Raw genomic sequence first — 10525 nt, forward strand, 5'->3', positions numbered from 1 at the left:
TGTTTTCTCCCACGGGCAACTATACGTCGCACTTTCTAGAGCTAGAACTGCTGCTGAACTTAAGGTTCTTCTTGTTCCTGGAACGTTTGATGAGAAAAAGATTGACTGCAAAACTAGGAATGTTGTCTTTAATGAAATTTTCCATTTGACTCAGCAGTAAAGAATCTGCCTCCTTTAACTATATATTGGAATGAGGTGCACATACAGATTTATTTTTCTTTGACCAATATACTCTTACACTTAACTTGTCTATTTGTATTTGCTTATGTATATTTTGATCTTCATGCAGAATGACTAACTTACTGCCTATCCGAGATATTGTCCCTTTCATGAAGAATTGGAGTTGCATCATCACTGTTCAAGAAAAACAGCAAATCACTGACTCGAAGGGAACACCAACAAAGAAGCAAAAATTTATCTTCTATGATGCAGAGGTTAGTAAAGCTTTCTATCCATTTTCTCACGTTACCTTGTAATAACAAGATATTCTGTTTTTTAGGTAATTGTGAATTTACCAATTGTATCTCGCAGGGATCAAAAGTCGAAGCAATAATCTTCAATGCTGATATTGCTAAAATGAGTCCACTCTTACGTGTTTATAGAAAGTACAAGATCACAAATGCTGAAGTCAAACCTATCCCAGCAAAATTTCAGACAGCTGAGCTTACTATCCAATGGGTGATCAGCACTAAAACTGTCATTGAAGATATAAATGATGATGCTAATGAAATCATGCCCGTGAAATTCAGCTATACAAAATTTACTGATTTGATGCATTATATGGATGACAGAAATAAATCAGTTGGTAAATATCTGAGCAGATTCATATCGCTGTACTTACAATGTTATTACTGTTTCTTCCATTATACTGATTCTCTATTTACAGATGTGCTAGGAGTTGTGATTGCTGCTCTAGACAGGAAGACATTAAATAGAAACTCAAAAGAATCAAACGTTCAAAAATTTGTCCTTCTTGATGAACAGTGAGTATCTCATTTCTTATCCTTATCGTAAAGCCAAATTAAGTTATTACCTATTTATTACTTATATTAATAATTATTACAGATCACAGACTGTATTGCTGTCTTTATGGGATGATTTTCTTGCTAATGAAGGACAGGAACTACTGTCTAACCTTCACAGCTATCCTGTCATTATTGCACGGAGAATTAAAGTGAATAATTACAATGGTACTTTTTGCTTTTGTATTTTTTTATTATTTGTTCACATTGTCAAATATACCTTTCACAAGGTCTGTCGACATAACATTAATGATTTTTCTATAGGAGTTGCATTGGGTACTTGGTTTGATTCTGTCATACTTGTTGATCCGCCTATACAGGAAGCAAGGGAGCTAAAGAACTGGTATATCGTGCTTCGATATCCTGTCTCTATATCATAAAACATCAGCTGCACATGATTTACCCTTCTTACATTCTTTCTGCAATTTTTCCTTGTACAGGGCACTCAGAAATTCTAAAATAATTGCAGATGTTCTTGACAAAAGAGATTACATGAAGTATAACCCTACAATTTCTCTCAAAGTTGATCAAAAAGCTACCTTGATTTGTAATGTTAATCCTTCACAGAAGGTGTTAAAACAACTTATCCCATTTTCCTTTACAATTTACTGTTGCCATAGTTATATATTTTTTGCTTCTGGTTATTAATATTGCAGACAACTTGGGTGAGGGCACGCTTCTACTTTGAACACATATTCCAAAAATACTGGTATATGAGTTGTAAGAATTGCTATCGAGCCACTGCAGCAGATTATCAAGTTGAATTTACCTGCAACTCGTGCAAGGAGAAGCAACCAGCTGTACCAAGGTGACACTTCATAAGTCATCACTGTGTAATTATTTCTGAATCTTCTATAACGATAAATTCACCCATTATTAATACTTTCTATATTTATTATACTTCCAGATGTCGCTATGATGTTGATTTAGTTGATGACAGTGGAGCTATACCAGCTTCCATATTTGGAGAACTGGCTGAGAAACTTTTAACATTCACCTCCCTTGAAGCAATGCAGCATTTTAATGAGGTTTGTTTTGTTCTATAACACTTGTTCACAAACCTTTTATAAAGTTGCTGATGTTTTTCCCCCTCCTTCTCAGAATGTTGAGCTCCCTCTTGAGCTTGTTCATGAACAGCTGAAATCAAAGACTTTTCTAATTCATATAAAACCAGTGCAAGCGCAGCTAGCAGACGCTAGACAACGTTACACAGTTATATACTACTATGAAATTGATGATGCTACCAGTTCAGCTCAGGTAACAAGCCAAACAAAGGATGCTTTACCATTGCTTAATGACCAGTCTGCAACACTGCAGCTGATGGATGCAGGTAAGTACACGCAAACTCTAAACTTAATTTTAATTTCTTGTTTAATTATTTCTTGTTCAACTATTTAGTTTTGCTGCAATTAATAGTCTTATTTTGCATTTATCTCATGTTTTGATTTTTGTTTAATAAATTGAGAAAAAACACAAGAAAAGTCCACAAGAATACATGCATGTTAACTTTTTTATATTGTGATCCTTTCTCCCTCCATATATCTTTACAAACCAAATCGAATTCAATTTTAAAGTTATATTCTGTTTATTGGTTTGACATGCTAGCTATAAGTATTACTTGTAGCTTTTCTCTTTTAGCTTTACTGTTGCCTTCTTAACACAGTTGATTATCCATTGAACTTATACTTAGTGCTGAGAGATCCTCTTTGAATTGTATTTCAAATAGATATCTTTTTTCATTACTTTTCCATTACAATAGCTGTGACTTGTGTAGTTGCATTTACAGGTGTGCTTAACACTTATTCCTAAAATGACTTGCGTATATCTCAATTTTGCAGCAGAACCAAAAAAAATAATGTTGTAGTTTCCTTCGCTGCACTATTAAATTTTTTTTTGACCTTCCTGTGTTTGCTATATCAAGTTCCAAAAAGTTCTTGCTTCCAAATTACATTTGTTCGGTGGAAAGAATTCTCTGACACAGTAAAAAAAAAAAGTAACTGCTGCAACCTTATATATTTGACCAAACTCTTAACTCTGATTTTTTTTTTAACCATCTCACCTTCTATTCAAATTGTTGTATCAATTCCAGATTTTCACTTCTTTCTTTATTTATTTGTCTCAATTATTTTCTACAGAATGCATTCAATGGAAAAAATATTGTTTCTTAGTGTTTATGTGCCATCATCCTGTACAAAAAAGAAAAGGTTTTTATTTATGCAAGCTCTTCTTATGTTTTTAATACCTATTTTGTGTTCCGCTTATTGGTGGTGATAATAGAAAGGAAGATACTTAGATCATTCCCACTAGCTTTAGCGCTGCTTTACTTTACTTGCTGTTTCTTAGCCAATTCTTTATTATGTAACTTGTTACAGAAGAAAATCCTGTTCCTTCAAAAATTCGGGTCCGACTTTCTGAAAAATTTGATGAACTGGACAAGCTAGCCAGCGACAATTCTCCAGATGAACCTAGCAACTCTGCCAAGAAAGCGAAACTGACCTAGATCAGAGCTATTCATTTTTTGTCTTTGTAAGATAAATACGCCTTGCGAATGGTTTACACTGCTACATTTTGGCAAGTTTCTTACAAGGATTGTTATTTTCTTCATGAACCCTGTTCTTTTGTACGTATGTGTTAATGAACCAGCTTGTCTTGACGTATATACTGGCCTCAACGGGCAGCTTTATTTAGTATTAGTTGTATGTAAGGCTAATTCTTTTGCTGTTATTTTGTAATGCTTCCCTTTTTAGTTCACATTGCAGCTTCTATTGCTTATAACAATAGCTTATTTGGTCACCGCTGTTATATAAAATGCAAGATTTACTTCTTACACAAAAAATTATTCCTCCTTCAAAGATTCGCAAGTGCCTTTCTCAAAAGTTTGATGAAATAGAGGAACTCAACGAAGACACCTTTCCAGATGAAACCAGCAACTCTGCCAAGAAATCAAAACTAGACTAGATCAGAGCTATTCGTTTTTTGTCTTCATCAGATAGGATGCATGTATCTTATGAATCATTCGCGCTGCTGCATTTTGCTAAATTTGTTCCAAGGGTCGTTAATTCCTTCATGAACTGTCTTCGTTTCTGTGTACGTACTTAATTTGGCAAGTTAAAGTATGAAAATGTGTGGCCAAAGCTAATAATTATAAAACGCATTGAGCTTGTGGTTGGATGATTGAGCTGAGTTTTTTTTGAATTTGAAGTTGATTACATATCTTCACTTCACAGATATAGCAAACAAATGATATCTATGCTTTTAGCTAGAGTGTTCCCGTTGGTTAAATGTCAGATACTCCATGAAACTGTTGTACTGAATGGCAAGAAAATCCTTCCTTGTGGATCCTTCGTATGATGATTTTCAGTACAAAGCACTTCATCTTTGAGGAGTGATCTGAAATGTACCTTGATTCACAAAGTTCTTCTGATGAACGATGTCCTCTTTTTTTTATGCAGCTTTTAGGACAAGTTCATTTAACTGATAGCAACCTAATCCCTTTCCTCTTGAAGCTGCAAAAAAATACGCATAGTCCTCTTGCTCACTTGATTCTTTATCCTCGATCTTTGTGGTACCTGAATTTGATTCGTGTTATTTATAAAGTAAACTAAACCTTCCAATTTTTTCGAAGCTATCAATATTTATCTTTATCATTTTTTAATAGCGTATTAGTCTAGCTTCTGGCAACTGAGTCCTTAATCAGCCTTCAGAGTCAACTTTTATACTGTACTGGCTCGAGCTTTGTTTAGCTAATTTGCAATTTGCAATTTCCTCCTGTAAATAGCTTTGTGCTGCTAGGAAGTTGACTTTTCTGTGGGGGACTTATATGATCATTTGGCTAGCTAAAATCATTTCCATTTTTTTATCACATACCTGTTTTTATGTTTCTTTTGCTATTTGCTTATTTCCTCGCATTGCTGCAACTTTTTTTAACTGTTTTTTTCTTACGCAACTAAATGCAGTAAAGTTTTGAATGCAAGGTCCCCAGAAAAAACTGGCAACCAGGTTTCAAATCCTCTGAGGACTCCAGAGTCCCCTTGGATGCCTTTCCCTATGTTGTTTGATACCATTCATATTACCTACTAGGTTGCAGTAATCCAGATATCAAAATAAACAAAACCATTATCATATGCTCTATTACAAAAAACCTTCTTCCAAAGTTTACATGGATTACAAGTGAAAGGCCAAGTACCTGTTAAGAAAAAAACTTCTCGAACGTAAAGCGAAAAGTGCAAATAATATTAAGACATCAGAAAGCCCATCTCTTCGATAAATGCCCTGACACCCTCAACTATTAAAATACTCGTCCAACAAACAACCTATTATATTTCTTATTGTGTAAACAACAGTAATTACTTAGTAGTATAAATATATAAAGCCTCTTCCACCTTCCATTCGTTCTTTATATGTGCACATCAAAGACTACATTTCTCCCTGACTTCACCAATAGGTTTCTGCTACTAATCTCTTTCGTTACCACTCACAGCTCAAACTTTATTACTTCTGCTTCGTAAATAGTAGAGCCTTCATGACCGAAACATCTATGATTTCTGTGGATTCCTCTCACGTCACAGGCAATGCTCCACAAACATATTGCTTTCTTATGATATGCAAGAACAGAGGACAGGTAATAATAGTTGCCTGCCATTTAATATCTTTGTTATGATTCATTCTTGAATCTCCGTTTAAACATGAACTTTCTTTTTATGCAACATACAGCCTTTACCTGTTGAGTTTCACATATTGCTCACACAACACGATGACAATACGATCATCTTCAGACATGGCTTCCACAGATGGACTATCTCAGTCAGAAATAACTGCTTTCAAGAAGGATGGATAGAATACTGTCACCAGAACATTATCAAAGAACATGATATGTTGTTGCTTCGCCATGCCGGAGATCTAATTTTCGATATTATTCATTTCTGTGAGCTGAAAAAACAAGTGTATCTCCCATGGACAGTTTCCCTACCAAATCTTTTGCATCAGCAGAGCACTATAGGTTCACAAATTAAGTTTCCCTTTCTAATTTAAAATTCTATATATACCACTTGCTATATCTTACAATATCATTCTTTCGTCTTATCAGATCCCACCTTCTTATCACTTCATCAGCAACCTGTTTCGTCATCACTCAGCCTAAATTTCTCTCAGGATTTATCCAATTCAATTTGCTTTTATCAACCATTTGACTCAGCATATCCAACTTCCTTGGTAACGATTTTTTTTACCTACCTTTTCTAAGTAGATTTCATCCGACAGAATAATTTGCTCTCCTTATTAAATGACTTACGTTCTTTTATTTGTAGAAACTCCCTCGATTTGTTAATCATTTTCTAAATGGTGAGAGAACTCCAACTATAGTTCTCAAAACTGGCCACAGCATCACTGAGGTTGGAATAAAGGGCAATCGACTGAAACGAAATTGGAGGAAATTTGTTCTGGAGCATCATCTACAACATAATGACATGCTTGTCTTCATTCCAGAATCAGAAACAAACTTTGCCGTTTTAATCTTTGATAGTAATGGAGTTGAAAAACTTTTTCCTTGGTACAATATGTTTTCGCTTTATTTTTATGGTGGACGAATATCCACTTACATATCTAATGCTCAGTCAAATGTATAATCAACTTATTCTTAAAGTGTTTGTCCATAACAAATCTCCTTCGGTTTTCAATAGCATGCACACCCAACATTTTTTTTTGCACAGGAATATATTCCCCTGCTACAAAACATGCTCCGATTCCTGACAATGAAATGACCTATCTTAACCAAGCATCATGCATGACCTAGCACTGATCAGCCTACCATGCCTTTCTCTGCTATTCATCTCTGCTTGAAAAACTACAGAGTTATTGACCAGGCAATTAAATCAACTCATACGCACTATGATTCAATTCTTAATCAACATTATCAGACATTTATCCTAAGTACCAAATATCAAGAACACCATAAATTTCTATTATAAGGACGCCAAAACTTTCAATAGCTTATGGTCTGAATCATGAAACATTGCCATTTCGTTCTGCTCACTCTACCTATTTCATGCGATAAAAAAAATAGCTAACTCCCTAGCTCCATAATGGTCACTAAATGTTCATCGCAGCTACATCTAAACAGCAGAAAACCTGTTCCAAAGAAAACTAATATGGAGAAGAACAACTATAACAGTCCACCCATTTACGAAATATAAAAAAAAAAGTGCAAAGTGACCAAACAAGATATAAAAACAAAAGATCGATGCGTGGATTCACGCACAGATGCTATCCACTGTACTTCTGCAACTCTTACAACATAGTTTGAAAACCTTTACCAAGCTTCGCATCTGCTATTCTGTTACTTTCCTACAAAAAAAATTGCTTAACGGATCCTCATCTTAGTTCTTCAATTCACATTAAAAAAATTATTCCAGGTACCATGATATCAACTTTAAAATTTATCCATACAAATATTCAAACACTCACGGACAGTAGCTATGCCAACCTTTTGAAAAAAATATTAGAGCAAACAAAATCAACAGCGAATCTCTGAACATATTCCTTATATGAACATTTTGTAATTTTCCCTACCTAACAACGAATGCACGTGAACCTTTCAAATCCTGACCACTTTATTAGCAATAATAGTCCTTGCCACACCTCTCCAACTTTACCTATGGATAAAATTGACACATGCATATCAATCTTATTTGATTCAATAATTTTATGTTTTACACTTATGTTAATCCGTGTGTGTTGAATTCATAACCATTTACATTTATATGCATTGCACAAATAAATACACAACAAAACAACAATATACACAACTTTCCTTCTTCTAATTCTACTTTTAGCGGCAACATCTTCCTTCTCTTCTCCTTCATTTCCCCTTATTCTCATCTCAAATTTCTTTCCTTTCACTTGAACTTACAAGCTTCCTTGCTGCTCACCATCAGGTATACATTTACTTACTAACTATTAAACTGATACGCATCAAACTGCATATCCCTGCAGCTCATCTTCATCCATTCCTTATCTTCCAATTATATCCTTTCTGCAGCCCTTTTAGATCATGCAACCTCTAATAATCCCTCTTTCCGCTGTTCATCCGGATTCATCAAACTGGACAGTTGCTCTCCAAGTTATCGAAGTTACTCATATAAAAAAGAATTCGCATCTCCAGCAAAACTTTCGCACCTTTGTACTTGCCGATCCACAGGTAACACATACTTAATTTTTCTTTTTACCTCATACCTATTTACTTATATCATGATACCTTTTAATGATTGTTGATATCAGGGTGTAAAAGTTAATATGCATGTTATCGAGAACATGATTGATCGACTTGCTGGATTACTGCTACCATTTAAAAAATACTATATTTCCAGAGCTATTGTTTGCCAGTTACAAGATGCTTCTACTCTTACCAAATATCCATTTTACTGGATTGTTACTGAGACTACATCAATTCGCGAAATTGAATTGCTCAATTATCCTTCTCTTCCTTCACATTTTCGATTATATCCATTTACTATGCTACACCCCATCGCTGATACTGAACAATTAATAAGTAAGTTAATACTTATGCTCTACTTATTTTTTCCCACATTTTAATTGATGCACAATTCTTTATAATCTTAACACATTCACTTCTTTCGTTTTCCTAAGATGTCATGGGAGTTATGCTTCGTGCTCTCCCTAACAAAATTATCCCTCTTGAAGGAGCACCATGTGTGGTTCAAGACTATGTCATAGTCAATGAAGAGTAAGACATTTCATTACCAATGTAATTTCTGCTTCCACTTTCCTAAATCCTCCGCATTTCCAACAATTGATTCTCTTACTATTCATTTCCACAGCATGAAACCTTTGATACTAACTCTACGGGGTGAAATTGAAGAAAATTATGGCCCCACTATTGCAGCAACAGAAGACCCTTTTCCAGTTATCATTGCCATAAGAGTCAAAGCTACAACGAATCATTGTAATCACATACTTCGCCTCTATTATTTAAAGCATTTTCTAAACTTTTATCATTCCAAAAACCGCTACCGCCTTTACAATTTTTACCCTCTTCTTACCAATTTATCAGATTTAAGTCTCTCCACTGAATCTTCCTCAACAATTTTGGTAGCTCCGATCGCTGAACAAGCGATGCATTTAAAAAACTGGTAAAGGTTTTAATCACAATATGCATTATTATCGTCCTTATCATATAACAACTTACCTTTTTCCCTTTTATCATAGGCATCGTACCCATGCTCATCTGCTAACACAAATGCTTAATGAAAGCAGTTACACTAACCCACGCATTCTTCTTCCTCCTGTAAACAATAATCAAATCACCCATATTGCTACCGTTCTTCAACAGTAAGATTCCAAATTCAAAATTTAAATTTACATGCAATTTTCTTTACATTCATTTATCTTATTCCTCCTTTTTTTAACACTGCCTCTTTTTTTTACCTTTTCTTTCTCAAAGAAACCAAAGACTGCCTGGATTCAAGGTGTTGTGGAGATAGATTACATACCTCAAAAGTTAACTTATATAGCTTGTTCCCTTTGTCATTATCCAAGTAAACTTACAAGCAATTTGCCAGTTACATGTCCCCATTGCCACTTTACCGTAGACTTGGTTCCTAGGTAAACATTATTATTTACTCATCTTGCTTCCTTTCATGACCGCCTTTAATCAATTTCATTTTCTAACTCCAAAACGACCTACTTATTCATTGCAGAGCTCTCATTCCAATTTCACTCACTGATACAACTGGATCTTTATGTGCTACTGCTATAGATATTGAAGCAGAGAGACTAATTCAATATTCTATCGCCGACCTATACTATTTACAGCAAGAGGTACCCACAGACACTTTTTTATGCTCAATACTTTCTTCCTTCTTTTTAGATTTTGTTACAATTTTCTTCCATTTATTTTTACAACAGAACATTAATCTTGCTCAATACCTTGCGCGAACTTTACAAGGGAAGCTGCTCATGTGCTATATTAAGCCCTCTCCTTCCAAATTTAAACTCATCAGGCGTGCAGCCTATGAAATAATCACATCCTACTCAATCGATGAAGTCTTTAATGCTGAAAATATTAACATGAACAATCTTAACATCAATGACTAACCTTTTACTTATTTAACATGCATTCCTATCGCCTTTAATCTGCTTTCTACTATGTATATTTCATCACAATTGCTACAATCAGTAAGTATATTTACTATTTTATTCTGTTTAGCTTTATATTCCTCTTTTATTGCATACTTATTTATTTTACAGTCAAATTTCACCTCTACATTAAATGTCACCGATTATCCACATATTAAAACAAATATAATTGACCAAAACATTCAGATTAAAATATTTTATAATTTCCAGATCAATTTTTACTCTACAAACAACTTTGCTTAAATGACATACCAACATTTAATAACTGCAAACCAAAAATCAATACATATATAAACATTTAAGTTTTTCTTACACATTTCTCGACAAGCCTCCCAATTTCAAAACATTTC

The sequence above is a fragment of the Coffea eugenioides genome, chromosome 4, assembly GCF_003713205.1.
Source record: "Coffea eugenioides isolate CCC68of chromosome 4, Ceug_1.0, whole genome shotgun sequence".
Taxonomy (NCBI): Eukaryota; Viridiplantae; Streptophyta; class Magnoliopsida; order Gentianales; family Rubiaceae; genus Coffea; species Coffea eugenioides.